A 15,612-nucleotide genomic window follows, 5' to 3' on the forward strand; every position below is an offset into this window, starting at 1 on the left:
TGGAGTATAGCCTGGAGGTAGAAAAGCCCCTGGGTTCCACTCCCAGTACCACCAAAATATAAAAAAATTGATGGTAGCTGGGCATGGTTGTGTATACCTGAAATCCCAGTACTTGGAAGGCTGAGACAGAAGGATTGCAGGTTCAAGGCCAACCTCAGAAGTGAGACTCTGTTTTAAAATAAAATAATAATACTAGATAATAATACTAGTAATAATATAAAGGGCTGAGGGCATAGCTCAGGGGTAGAAGGCTACTGGGTTCAATACCCAGTTAAAAAAAAAAAACACACTTTTCTCTAAGTGCCCTATAATAACTACATAGTGAAATCCTCCTCCATTTCCTCCTCCTCCTCCTTCTCTTTCTCCTTCTCCTTCTCATTCTTCCTCTTTTTGGTATTGTGGATATAACTCAAGGTATTCTATCTCTGAGTTACACCCTCAGCTCCTTTAAATTTTTTAGTTCTGAAACACATCTCACTAGGTTGCTGAAAGTCTTGTTAAGTTGCTGAGGGTGGTCTTGAACCCGCAATCTTCTCAGCCTTCCAAGTATTGGGATTCCAGGTGTGCACCATGATACCCAGCTCATATTGAAATTCTTTATAACAGAAATTAAAATTTTAGAGATAAAAATGAGTAAAGGCAATCTAATTAATAGAACTGGAGAAAACCTCTCAAACATACACTAAAATACCAAACAATAACAACAAAAACAAAACTCTGCATGATTTAATGAGTGAAGCCTGTGAAAAGCACAAAGGCCAGAGGCACTTAGGGGAGGCACATGGAATTTTATAAGCCCTCACTTACTTATTTCCCTGGAGCGTCCCACTTCAGTCAGTCCCTTGGATCTTGTCCCTCAGATCCCACACTGGATCTGGACTCATCTCATGTAACTGATAGAGTGCGGGAGAAGTGATGTCCTGTGTTTTTCAAGACGTCTTGACCAGTGGGGGCTCTTAGAACAGAATGTCACAGATGAGCAGCCTAAACAGAGGGATGGATTTCTCTCCGTTCAGGAAATCCAGCGTCGAGGCCCCTGTGGATGCTGTGGCTTGCCCTGGTTTGTAACAAGATGGCCATCTTTTTGTTGCATCCTGACATGGAGTGGAGAAAGCATCTCCGACGTCTTATGAGGGCACTAATCTCATTCACAAGGTCTTCACCCCATGGCCTAATTAATTGTCAAAGTTTTCACCTCCAAAAACTATTGCTTTGGGGATTTAAGCTTCAAGTTATGATGGGGAGCATAAACATTCAGTTTGTAGCCTAGGACAGTTTCAAAGGATGCATAGCTTCTACCTTGCTTGGCACACTCACTTTGATCTTTGAGCTGGCCCACAGCCATTCATGGCATCCCAGCTGACGGCTCAGATGAGACCCGGTAGCCATGAAAACCCACCTCAGACCTACAGTGGGGAGCACAACTGACTCACAGCTCCAGATGCTCTGCTTTAAAACCCATTAGCATCGCCGGGCGTAGTAGCCCACGCTTGTAATCCTCGTGCTTGGGAGGCACAGACAGGAGGATTGCGCAGGTTCGAAGCCAGCCGCGCTGGCTTAAGAGACCCTGTTTCCAAATTTAAAAAAAAAATGTTTTATATATATATATGTGTGTGTGTGTGTGTGTGTGTGTGTGTGTGTGTGTGTGTGTGTGTGTAATAGGTCTGGAAATGTAGCCTGGAGGTAGAAGGGTTTCCAGGAACCCCAGTGCCACCAAAAATACAACAACAACAAAAAAAAATCATCAGTATGGATTCCACGACCAAGGCCAAGCTTCCCACAGGCTAATCCCAGCTAGAACTGAGTATGGCTGTGAAACCTAGGTAGGCCTGCAGCTCGTCAGTGTAGCTAGCGCTCTCTTAGCACTTGTTGTGTAGTCTCCGGGCTACACTCCCAGATCTGTTTCGTATTTTATTTGGAAACAGGGTCTCACTAAGTTGCTGAAAGCCTCTCTAAGTAGCTGAGGCTGGCTTCAATTCTGTGTGGTCCTCCTGTCTCAGCCTCCCAAGTACTGGAATTACAAGCGTGCACCACCACGCCCAGCAGGATATGTGATTTTATGCTTCATGAAGGACCCTGAGTGATAGGGTGGCTCTTAGAAGTCTGGAAAAGCTTTAGCCTGCATTCACTAAGATGAAAATGCCTGATTTGCCCTGGCTAATAGCCAGGTTGAAGGAAATGGAAGTGTTAGGATGGGAATATTATGTAGGGTTATTAACACCCAAGGGTTAGGTTACATAGGACACCCAGAGTATGTTCTTTTTACCAAAACCATTAGCAGAGAGCTGGTGGGAAAGGCCTGAGCATCTCTGGAAGCAGCGGCTTTCCTCTGCAGGCCCAGGTGTATAGGAAAGGCTTTCACAGAGCGGGGCTTGTGAATATTCATCCATAAAGACTACGGGGGCCTGAAAGGACAGGGGTGAGGTAGAAATAGTTAACTACCAGAAGTCAAGAAGCCACAACCAGCGTATTGATGAGCTAGATCAGAGCTAGAAGCGAATTGACCAGTTAGATCAGAGCTAGACCAGCCAAGGAGGCTCTCCCAGTAGGGAATCATGGGAATAATTAATAGAATGTGGTTTGCCTAGGGAAGATATAGGCAGTCAAAAGGGTGTCATTTTATGTCTATGACCAAAAACATAAAGACAAGAGTGAAGGAACAAGAGGCTACAAGGAGATTACCTCAACAAGAAGTCATGATCGTCTACTTATCACCCAGACTTGAGCCAATTTTTCAGTCCAGGACCCATTGACTGAAGAGATACTCCATTGCTAGGAGGAAGGATGCCATTGCAAGGGCATGTTTTGATGAGTCCCCCAGTTCTTTTTCAAAGGAGCTATGGCCATTTATTCAGGTGAACATAGGATGCAGATGAGTAAACCCCAGACATTTAGCTATTGAATGCCAACCCTGTGTTCTATATTAAGAATCTGAGTTCACACTGAAACCCTGTTGGAGTGGTAGCTTGTGGTGACAAGACAACAGAATGGAATCTTTGCTAACATCTGGGTCACAGTGGGCCCATTGGGTTTACATATACTGGTCATTCCCCCCCCCTCCCCCCACTGAGGGTTGGATTGGAATTGACGTAACTGCCTTAAGTGCCTGGCTCTGGGGTGAGTGCTCTCACAGGACTGAAGGCCACATGGATACCTCTGAAACTACCATATTCACACCTCCCTTGGCCAAGAGAGCAAATAAAAATATTACAGCTGGGCACAGTGGTGCTTGCCTGGAATTCCTGTACTTAAGAGGCTGAGCAAGATCCCATTTTTTTTTAATGTGCTTCTATTGTTGCATTTTAGTCTCATATTATAATGTAAATCATAGCTGGTCTTGGCGGCACACGCTTGTAATCCCAGCATTCGGGAGGCTGAGACTGGAGGATCGCGGTTCGCGGACAGCCTCAGCTACTTAGTGAGGCCCTCCACAACCTAGTGAGACCCAGTTTCAAATTAAAGAATAAAAACTAGGGCAGGGGTTGTAACTCGGAGGTCGAATGCCCCCCAGTTCCATCCCCAAACCCGCAAAAAGCAAAAACAAACAAATAACATAAATCATGTTGACAATGACAAATAAATAAATGGTTTAGGATGTAGCTTGTCGGTAGAATGCCCCTGGGTTTAATTTCCAGTGCAAAAAAATAAAAAGGTCTGGGTTTGGAGGGGAGGATGGCAGTTGTAATCCCAGTACTTGAGAGGCTGAGACAAAAAGGTGGCAGGTTTGTGGCCAGCCTTAGCTACTTAGTGAGGCTCTCTGCAACTTGGTGAGACCCTGTTTCAAAATAGAGAACAAAAAATAGGGCTGAGGGTGTAGCTTGGAGGTAGACTGTCTCTGGTTCAAATCCTAGTACCACAAAAATAAGCACCCAACAAGCTGGACGTGGTGGCACACGCTTGTAATCCCAGCATTTGGGAGGCTGAGACAGGGGGATCACGGTTCACGGACAGCCTCAGCTACTTAGTGAGGCCCTCTGCAACTCAGTGAGACCTGGTTTCAAAATAAAGAATAAAAAATAGGGCAGGGGGTGTAGCTCGGAGGTTGAATGCCCTGGGTTCCATCCCCAGACCCGAAAAAAAAAAAAAAAAAAAAAAAAACTCGCAAACAAACAAACAAACTACATGGATCTTGGAGAATAACCGTTGAGTACTGCAAGCTCAACGAGGCAAGATCTCTGATTACAGCTGCTGTTCTAGATGTGTTATCATTTTAGAAAAGATTAATGATTATTATATAAATTAATGGACCTCTGATACGTGGTATATGGATATTGATGATTACATTATTTCCATTCCAACTACATAAGAAGATAAGAAACAGTTTCTACTCACATAGGAAGAATGATAGTCATTCCCAGATTTACCTCCAGGCTATGCTAACCTCTTCCCCTCTGCCACGCTCCAAAGATGTCTGGACTAGCTACTCAGCTCGGTTCTGGTAGATAGGGAATTCTTCAATGGGATATGAACTTTACTGTGCATCCAAAGGGCCCATCAGAAGTTGAGCCACGTCAGCCCCAGCAAGTCATAAAGTTGGATAGACCTGGGAGAAACCCCTGCCATATAGAAATTGCACTCTGGGAGGCAGGTGTGGGTAGAACCAGGGAGCAGGAGTAAGGTGCATGAGCGAGCAGCCCAGAGGCCCAAGGTCATCCGGCAGGACTTTAGCCTCTCCCTCCGTGCTTGTATAAACAGTCATATGTGGGTCAGGCAGGTCCTGTGTGACCAGCCGAAAGGAAGAAAAGGTCAGAACTTGACATATGGGTTGGCTCGGTTCCTGAGCAAAAGTTGGAAATGAATGACAGCCATATTATAGCCACATTCGGGAGTGACCTTGAAAGATAATAAAGAGGGAAACTCGTTTCAATGAACAAAGCTTTGAGTTGTGTACCCAGTCATTCACTCTGCGTAGAGAGGAGAAGGCCAAAAGAGCATATACACAAATTCCCAGCCTAGCCTAAGCCATCATCACCTCTGTCATAGTTCCTGTGTTACTTCCAACTGCTCTCCCTGCTTCTGCCCTCCACCCCCAGTCTCTGCTCAGAAAGACACCCAATTTAGAAGGTCAGGACGATGAACTCCTCGGCTCAAAGCGCACCAACACCTTCATATCACTTGCAGTGAAAGTCACAGTCCTCAGAGTGGCCCGCAGCTCCTGTGTGGTTTGATCTTAACTGCCTCTCTGACCTTCCTCCTAGCCCTGTAATCTTGACTTATCCACTCAAACTAGTTGGGTCTCCTCACTATTCCTTTGACACACCAAGTATATCCAATCACAGGACCTCGGCACTGATTGTTTCTTCTCTCTGGAATGCCGAGAGCATTGAGTTTCTAAATCCTCACGCACATATTTCAGAATTCCACCCTTTCATATAATTAAGGTCATTCCTTATGACCGATTTTTCAATTAACTTTTTAATCTGCTAACATAGCAAGTGGCTTGAAGGTCTAAGGTCACTGTCAATATGAAAAAGCTATAGTTTCAAAACAGCACTAAAGCTGGGCAGGATGGTGCACGCCTGTAATCTCAGTACTTGGGAGGCTGAGATAGGAGGGTTGGAAGTTCAAGGACAACCTCAGCAACAAAGCAAGAGACTCTTAGCAATCCAACAAGACTTTGTTTCTAAATGGGGGAGGGAGGGTTGGGGGTGTGGCTTGTAGGTAGAACAGCAAAAAAATAAAAAAATAAGTAAAAACATCAATAACAACAACAGCTTAAAAAAATGATGTTAGTTGGGCGTGGTGGCATACGCTTATAATCCCAGCGTTTGGGAGGCTGAGACCAGAAGATCGCAGTTCGGGGACAGCCTCAGCTATTTAGTGAGGCCCTCCGCAACTTAGTGAGACCCTGTTCCAAAATAAAAAATAAAAAATCAGGCAGGGGGTGTAGGTTGGAGGTCGAATGTCCCTGGGTTCCATCACCAAACCCGCAAAAAAAAAAAAAAAAAAAAAAAAAATCTAATGTTTCTCATCAGAAAGAGCCCTGAGAAAATTAAAAATCATAGGCATACATAGATAGGAGGAGGGAAAATATAAGTGAATAGTTGAAAATAGAGTTAGGGGGATTAGGAGGGAGGTAAAAACACCAACCGGGTTATCAGAGACCGCTGTTTTATTAGGCCCCAACCCTGGTACCCTCCAGAGAGTCAGAGTCAGCCGGCAGGGGGAAAGGGACCAACGGGCCACACGTCTGGAAAGTCGCGCATAGTCCTGATTGGCCGGCTGGGTCACGTGGCGGATCGGAGGCACTGCTATTTTATAGGCATGCTGATTCTCTCGCGACATCTGTAGCATCGCGATGTTTGGAGTTTGGAGTCTCGAGGACCCTGGAGTCTCGCGATATCTCTGCTTCTGGCTTCCGGGGTTCCACTGCGAGATCACATTGGGGAGGGACCCAACTTATCAATAAATTGTCCAGTTTTAATGGAATATGATTTACATATGTTAAATGCACAAATACCAAGTGTTTGTTCATCAGATGTTAACATGCACTCATGTAACTATCATGCCTAACAAGACGCAGGACTTTGTAGTCAGCCTAGATCCTTTTCTTTCTCCTGGCCTTTTCTGGGGATAAAACCCAGGGCATTCTACCTCCGAGCCACACCCCCAGCTCTATATTTTAGTCTTTTATTTTTGAAACAGTGTCTCACTAAGTAGCTGAAGATGTCCTCTAACCTTAATCCTAGAGTTCGGGAGGTCACAGCCTCCCGAACTCTAGGATTATAAGCATGTGCCAGCACACCCAGCTTATTCTTTATTTTGAAAGAGGGTTTCACTGAGTTGCAAAGGGCCTCACTAAGTAGCTAAGGCTGTCCTTGAACTGCAATCCTCCTTTCTCAGCCTCCAAAATGCTGGGATTATAAATGTATGCCACCACACCGGGATCTCCTGGCCTTTTCTAGCTGCCATCCTGATTTCTCTCAGCACAGATTGGTCATGTCTGTTTTTAATTGCAAAAGTGAAGTCATACAATAAACCCTAACTAATGATCGGATTATTTTGCTCAATGTAGTTTTTGATATCCATTCATATGGTGAATATTTCGGTAGCACATTCCATTTTATTGCCAAGTAGTATTTCATTTTTCAATTACACTGCAATAAACGTATCCATTCACCAGTTGATCAGCACTGGTGTACGTTCCACTTTTAGGCCTTTTTTGTCTAACATGGATACAAATATTGTCATACAATTCTTTTCGCAGGCAAATATTTTCTTAGGTAACACTACCAGTAAAATTTCTGGGTCGTATTTTTTTTTTTTTTTTTTTGCAGCTTTAACAAGTTTTTATTACAGAATCAGTAGGAAATAGAGAAGAGAAGGAAAAAGCAGCATGCTGACCCACAATGCTGGAAAACCCGAAAATGAAACTCTGACCGTTTTCGGGACCTCAGCCCTTAAGTAGACTTAGTATTGGTATCTTCTTATCAGTGATACCAAGGCAATGGGCTAGTAACTTATTTCTTAGCCAGGTGGTGCTTCTATTGGTTGCTCATATCAACTAGGGTGCTTCAAAGCAGCACATGGAGTTTACCTTTCCATACCCAGGCCAGGTTACAGAGGAGAGGAGGTAAACAGAGGCATTGATTGCCTTTATATATAGGGCTAAAGGCTTCAGTTGACTCTAAGGCTTTTACTATAGGTTAATCATTAGGATGAAGGGCAAAGAGAGAAGGGCAACTCTGCATTGTAACAGCTGCAGCCCCCTCCCTGCCTGAGTGTCAGCACAGCACTCAGGCCATGACTATATTTTACATTTTTTTTTATTGGTGCACTGTATTCATACATCATAGTGGGATACAAACTTTTGTAGACATACATGCACACATCGCCCAGTCAGCCCTCACCCGATCCCCACCCCATTCTCTCCCCATCTCTCCCTCCCATGCTTGGCTTAGTGGTTGACATCTAGTATTATAGCAATTTATCCAAAATTAAAAATGATAATCTCACATAACAGTTTCATTTGTCTGATACCAAGCTTTTGATGACTTAAAGATAACATTTCAATATTTCTTTTTACTTTCTTTCTTACCAGAGAATATTTTTTTCCTATTTTTTTAGGTGAAACTATCATATATTTATATATTTATTTTTCAGAAAAAAAAATCTATCCTAATATGGAAAATGGACTCTAGATACCCAAAACGATCTTGAAAAAGAACAAAGCTAGAAGATATATATTTTCTGATTTCAAACCATATAAAGCTACAATAATTGAAACAGTGTAGTACTATTCTAAAGGCAGATATATAAACTACTGGAGTTAAATAAAAGCCTAGAGCTAAATTCTTCCCTATATTGTCAAGTTATTTTTGACAAGGTTTCCACAAACATTTGGTGGTGGAAATAATAATCTTTTAACTAAATATTGTTGAAACATAATAATTACATGGAAAAGAATAAAGTTGGACCCTTACCTAATCCCATATACAAATATTAATTCAAAATAGCTAAAAGACCTAAATATAAATCTTAAGACTATAAACTTTTAGGAGAAAATCTGGGTCATAAAACCTCACAACATTGAAATTGGCAGTGATTTCTTGGTTATGATTTCAATGGCACAGGCAACAGAAGAGTATACAAACTCCCTAAAAAATAAAAAACATATTGTATATCCAAAGACAATGTAAACAGAGTTAACAGTTACTAATAGAATGGGATAAAATATTTCCAAATGCTATATCTGAAGGTATATTAATATTCCAACTAGAAATCCTAAAAATTAACAACAATAAAGGCAAACAATACCATTTAGAGATAGGTAAAAGACTAACATAAATAATGAATCTCCACAGATAACCAATCTTAGTTGTCTGTTGGATGGAAAATCTTGTTTCTCTAGTTCTGGTGTGTGTTACCTATTTCTTCTTTGTAGTTAATCTCTTTGAGTATTTTCTCAAGCGCTGGTTTTGAAGACATAAATTCCTTCACTTTCTGTTTGTCATGGAAGCTTCTTATTTCTCCATCTAATTTGATAGAAAGTTTTGCTGGGTAGGAAATTTTTGGCTGGAAGTTGTTTTCTTTCAGAGTTTGGAATATGTTACTCCAAGCCCTTCTGGCTCTCATGACTTGGTTTGGAAGTAATTGGTTTGCCTCTGAATGTCACTTGGCCCTTTGTTTTTGTTGCCTTTAAGATTCTCTGCTTGGCTTCCACATTGGTCATTTTGACAATTATGTGGCGTGGGGATCCTCTTCTCCGATCCTGTCTAAAGGGAGTTCTATAAGATTCCTGGACCTGTGTATCAACCTCTTGCTCTATGTTTGGAAAATTTTCTGCTATTACTTCCTTGAAGAGATTGTTGATCCCTTTGGTTTCACCTTCTTTTCCCTCCTCTATTCCAATTATTCTTAGGTTAGCTCTCTTAAAATGGGCCCATATTTCTTCAATATCAGATTCCCGCTGTCGGATATTTTTTCCTAGATTAGAAACTATGCGTTCATTTTTGGAATGATCATCTTCTAAGAGCGAGATTCTGTTCTCCATGTGGTCTAATCGGTTGTTCGTGCTTTGAATTGAGGCCTTTACTTCATTAATTGCATCCTTTATCTCTTTTTGGTTCTCTCTGAGTTCTTTTCGAAGCACCTCTATTATTTCTACAGTTATTTTCCTGATTTGATCTTCTAGAAATCTCTGAATTTCTGTTTTATCGGGTTCTGATGTTGTGGGGTTGTGGGCATTCATTGCTCCAGTATTATTCCTCTTTCCCATGATTTCGGAAGTTTGTCCCTTCTCTGGGTTCTTCCCTTGGGTCACTACGACTTCGCTTAAGGTGTTCTGGATCTCGAGTCTGTAGTATCTCAGACCCCACTACTCCTTTACTGGGTTGTATCACAGAGTCTCCGACCCAGAGAGTCGATAGAGGCTGCTTTAGACTCTGGGGGATGCCAGGTTGCACGTTCTCCTATGGTGTGATATCTCTGCCACCGCCCCTCCCCCACTGGGTCAAGTCCCAGGGAGTACAGTACTGGGATTTCTCCTCTGTGGCCCGCAATTTGACTCACTGTTCTTGAGTACGCAGATGTAGCTGTACTGGATTCGGTGAATTCTCTGCTGCTGCCGCCGGTGGCAATATGGCGCCGCTGTTACGCCCTCGGCCGTGAGGCTGGCGTATTTCTTCTTGGTTTTGATTTCCACTCTGAATCCCTGCAGCGTGTGCTGAGCTCAGCCACTGGGAGCTTTAGATTTTACCTGCGGCGAGAAATCCTGCCTGGCTGTTCCGCAGCGGCTCACCTCTGCTTGCTGTAGCCATCCGGTGAAGTCGCCGCTGCCGCCGGCAGTATGGCACTGCTGCCGCGGCCTCGGGTGTGAGGGCAGTTATCTCCTCTGTGGCTCTGAGCTCTGTTCTCAGTCCGATTTCTCTCTGGAGCCTGGTGATTTTTTTGTTTCTCTGGTGATGGTGTTTTCTGGCTATGAAAGGTGCTGATTTTGTGGTAATGGAGATTAGTTGTTAGCGGGGCTCTTAAGCCCCGCTTTTCTCGGTTGCCATCTTCCCGGAAGTCTGGGTCGTATTTTAAGAATGCTTAACAAAGACTTCAGGAGAATTCTGTTGGCTGGATGTGGTGGCACATGCCTGTAATCCTAGCAACTCAGGAGCCCAGGTTGGAGGCTCTCAAGCTTAAGGCTAACCTTAGTAATGTAGCGAGAACCTGTCTCAAAAAATGAAAAGGGCTGGAGATGAAGCTCAGTGGCAGAGCGCCCCTGCGCTCGCTCAATCCCCAGCATGCCCAAAGAGTGGTTGGTTATACCATTTCGCATTCCCACCAACAAAGCATCAGATTTCCATCCGCTCTGGAGCTTTTCTGAAGTTTGTTACTGTTGGCCTTTTTTATTTTAGCCATTTTGGTAAGTATGAAGTAGTAGCTAACTATGACTTTTTTTTGTATATCCTTGATCAGTGGTTTTGAGAACCTTTTCCTGTGCTTATTGGCCATTATTATGTATCATATTTTCTTTTGTAAAGTATCTTATCAAATATTTTGGCTATTCTAGAATTATTCCTTTTTATCAGTGGTAGAGTAAAATTTATTATGAATTTAGAGAAATTTTCTTTATATAGTATGCTTTTTCCTTCTTATTAATTTGTTAAGAGTTCTTTATATATTCAGGATATAATTTATCTGTCAGATAATATGTATTGAAAATTTGTTTCAGCCTATAGCTTTAAAACTCATTAATAGAATTCTTTTTGATGTGCAGAAATTTACAATTCTTTTGAAATCTAATTGTTTTACTTTCTTTGGGGGGGGAAGGTCTGGGGATGGATCCCAGGGGCATTCAATATTCAAGCTACACCCCAGCCCTATTTTTTATTCTTCATTTTGAAACAGGGTCTCACGGAGTTGCGGAGGACCTCACTAAGTAGCTGAGGTTGGCCATGAACAAGCGATCCTCAGGTCTCAGCCTCCTGAATGCTGGGATTACAAGCGTGCGCCACCATGCCAGCCTTGTTTTACTTTCCTATAGTAGGTATATGATTCTTTCTACTAAAGGTTTCTACTAAACCTTTACCTGCCCTGCCGCAGCTCACAAAGATAACATCTCATGTTTGCTTCTGGATATATTGTATTTTATCTTTTACATATTTGTCTAAGATGAATCTTAATTTATGTGTATGGAAAGAAGTAGTGTTTAAAACAATTATTTTTTTTTTGGTGGTACTGGGGTTCCTGGAAACCCTTCTACCTCCGGGCTATACTCCCACACCTATTTTTATATTTTTATTTGGAAACAGGGTCTCTTAAGCCAGCGAGGCTGGCTTTGAACCTGCGTGACCCTCCTCTCTCCGCCTCCCAAGCGCGGGAATTACAAGCATGCACCACCATGCCCAACTTAAACAATTTTTTTATTTTTTAATAAATTTTTATTGGTGATTGTAGTCATACATCTCAATGGGATAAAATACTTGTGGAGATACACATGCACACATCACCCAATCAGCCCCTACCCAATCTCTAACCCCTTCTCTCCCCCTCCTTCCTTCTCTCCCCCTCCCTCCTACCCATGCTTGGCTTCCTGACTGACTTTGATATGTTTAAGTATATCATGTGCTTTAAAGAGTTTCCCTTATCCTCCCTCTTATCCCTTCAAATATGTCACCTTCATTGCTCCTCTATAGGGTCCCTTCTTCATCTACAGTTCCTCCTGTTACCCATTTATCCCTAATATTTTGCACATTAAAAAAAAAAACATCTGATTTCTTATTTTTTGGTAACATTTCACTGTAAATGCTATAATTTTGTTCTCCCTTATAGCTGGGCAAAATTCCATTGTGTACATATCCCATAGTTTTGAAATCCACTCATCCGTTGAAGGACATCTTGGCTGGTTCCACAGTTTGGCAATGGTGAACTGTGCAGCTATGAACATGGTTGTTCATGCATTAGTTTGGTATTTTGGTTTTCATTCCTTTTGGTAGATACCCAGAGGTGGTATTGCTGGATCATATGGTAAGTTCTTTTTCCTCCTTCTATACTGTTCTCCAAAGTGGTCACACCAACTTGCAATCCCACCAACAATGTATTAGAGCTTCTTTTTCTCCACACTTATTCCTACTTACTGAAAACCTGAAAGCCAAAAGGTGAGTAACTTTGACAGGATGATCCACTCACAACCAAATTTTTTTTTTAATAGAGGTCACTTCAATCTGGAAATCTGCTGAAAGATTAGGTGAGGCAGTGGCAGCTTCAAGTGCTTCCTGGCCACACAGTTGAAGAAACTCGCTGCCCTTTTGCTGTGGAGCAGGCCCCAGTTCTAGGCCTGCCATGCAATAGGCTCCAGGCCCGGCCTCACCCCACGGCAGGCTCCGGGCTGGGCCTCGCTGGCTCCAGACCCAGCCTTGCCTCGACATTTACAGAGGTTCCAATTTTCCCCTCCATATTATATATATATATGTATGTGTGTGTGTGTGTATATATATATATATATATATATATGCAGCACAGAGGATTGCAGCAGCCATGAGGTGAGCTGAGGTTTCCCAGGACACCCAGAGCAGTGAATTGGGTGGGGCTCCCTCTGACTTGGCCCGGATATTTTTCTTACATAGTATGTTGTCCAGAATTCTTGCACATGTGTGGCAAGAGCAGTCTACTTTTGGGGAGATATTTTCAAAAATTCAAGGCAGCCTGGCATGGTGGCACACTCTTATAATTCCCACGCTTGGGAGGCGGAGACAGGAGGATTGCGCTGGTTCGAAGCCAGCCTCTCTGGCTTAAGAGACCCTGTTTCCAAATTAAAAAAAAAAAAAAAAATATATATATATATATATATATATATATATATATATATATATATATATATATATATGTCTTGGAGTGTAGGTCGGAGGTAGAAGGGCTTCCAGGTACCCCAGTACAACCACAAAAACAAAAAAATTCAAGGTGGATTTAATTGGATCTGTCTGCCTCTCCCGAATAGGCTGATGCCGCTACCGCCATCTTGGTTGTCTCCGCAAAACTTTTTCTTACATAGTATGTTGTTCAGAGTTCCTGAGAGATTTCTTCACAAATTCAAGGTGGATTTGGTTGGATTTGTCTGCCTCTCCTGAATACTGGCTGCTGCCACTGCCTTCTTGGTCTCTCCTAGAGCATGTTGTTAAGTATTCCTGTGCATGCATGGCAGGAGCAGTCTGCTTTCTGATCTTTTTTGGAATATCCCTCCAAAAATCACTTTTCTTGCAGTGTCAGGTGCTGCACTGCCCTCTTGCCTCTAATTCCACCATTTTCCACTCTCTCCTAAATTTCAGATAGGAACTCATGACTGGAAATATTTCTGTGTGTTGTCCCAATCAGCTATAAATTAAAAATCTGTTGTCCAGGGTTTCTCAGAGGGATGCATATCCTATTCGGCTGCTACTAACCATCACCACTGCTGTCATGGTTGCTGCTGCAGCTGCAACTGCAGCCGCCACCATCTTCCTCCCTCTTCAATTTTTTTTTTCTGGTCTGGGGATGGAACCCGGGGCATTCTACCTCCGAGCTACGATATTTTTTTAAATAAAAGAAAACAGTATGTGTCTTTTGCAGGAGTTGAGGGCCCAAGTACTTAGTAGCAATGTGTTTTATCTCCCTGGCAAGAGCAGAGGCCCACAGCTTCACATGGAGAGCAGGTTCTGCTGCTCCCAGCGCACCCAGCCCCAGCACTGTGCAGAGGAGCACGGCAGCCAGGAGCACCCTTGGCTCCCGGGACGCGCGGTGCCTGCCGACCAGACTATGCGGGGCTCCAACAGACGTGCCCTGAACATTTTTCTTACATAGTATGTTGTCCAGAGTTCCTGAGCATGTGAAACAGGCGCGTCTACTTTTGGGGAGATTTCCTCAAAAGTTCAGGGTAGATTAGAATGAATCTACCTGCCTCTCTCCAATATTGGCTGTTGCCGCTGCCACCATTGTGGCCCTCCTCCTGAGCATTTTTCTTACATAGTATGTTGTCCAGAATTCCTGAGCCTGTGGGGCAGGAGCAGTCTTTTTTTGGGGGGGTAGGTTTCTCCAATAGTTCAAGGTGGGTTGGATTGTTTTTATCTACCTCTCCTGAATACTGGCCACCACTGCCGCCGCCGTCTCCACCATCTTGGTCCATCTCTTCTTTCTTATCCCCAATTACTTTTTAACCTATGGTTATTCAGCTGTTTTAAAGGAAACATTTTCACTTTCTTTCTTTCTTTCTTTCTTTCTTTCTTTCTTTCTTTCTTTCTTTCTTTCTTTCTTTCTTTCTTCTTTGTGGTACTGGGGATTGAACCCAGGGACACTCTACTTCTGAGCTGAGCTACAACCCCAGCTCTATTTTTTATTTTGAAACCGGGTTGCACTAAGCTGCGGAGGACCTCACTAAGTAGCCAAGGCTAGCCGTGAACCTGTGATCCTCCTGTCTCAGCCTACCAAGTATTACATGTGTATGCCACCATGTCCAGCAGAAAACTTTTTTTTTTTTGCCCATTAAAGAAAATTAACATCCTCAATAAAAAGTCAATTGATCATATCTTTATAGGTATACTATGGATTCTCGATTCTATTGATCGGTTCTTTTTTTTTTTTTTTTTTTTTTTTTTGGTGGTACTCGGGTTCCTGGAAGCCCTTCTACCTCTGGGCTACACTCCCAGACCTATTTTATATTTTTATTTGGAAACAGTGAGGAAATAGAAAGGAAATAGGCAGGGAAAAGGCCTCCATAGAAAAAAAGTTAATTTCCTGAGTTTCCTGAGTTTCCTGAGGGGTGACAAATGCCTGAAATTCCAAAGGTTCAGAGATAAGAAGGCCAGAGCTTCACAAAGCCATCTGTTTACTAATCAACAAACCCACCAAGCAAGTCTGGCATTCCTGAAAGGAGACCCTTCAAAGGACTTGCAAATACCCTATGCAAATCCTGAAAGCTGCTTCCCAGAATTCCCAAAAGTCATCCTAACCAAAAGCGGACTTGCAAGCGGTGGACAATGACCCTTAGGAATCAGCAATTGGGGCTTTCCCTCTCGGGACCCCCTCCCCTTTTGGGGAGCTGTTCTCTCTCTTGCAGGTCGTGTTGGCCCTGAGAGAAGGCAGAGTGCATCTGAGGGCACGTGGCTTGGGCAACTCTCGAGTAGTAACCTGAAAGCCTCTGCTGGACATCAA

The sequence above is a fragment of the Muscardinus avellanarius genome, assembly GCF_963383645.1.
Source record: "Muscardinus avellanarius genome assembly, chromosome: 9".
Taxonomy (NCBI): Eukaryota; Metazoa; Chordata; class Mammalia; order Rodentia; family Gliridae; genus Muscardinus; species Muscardinus avellanarius.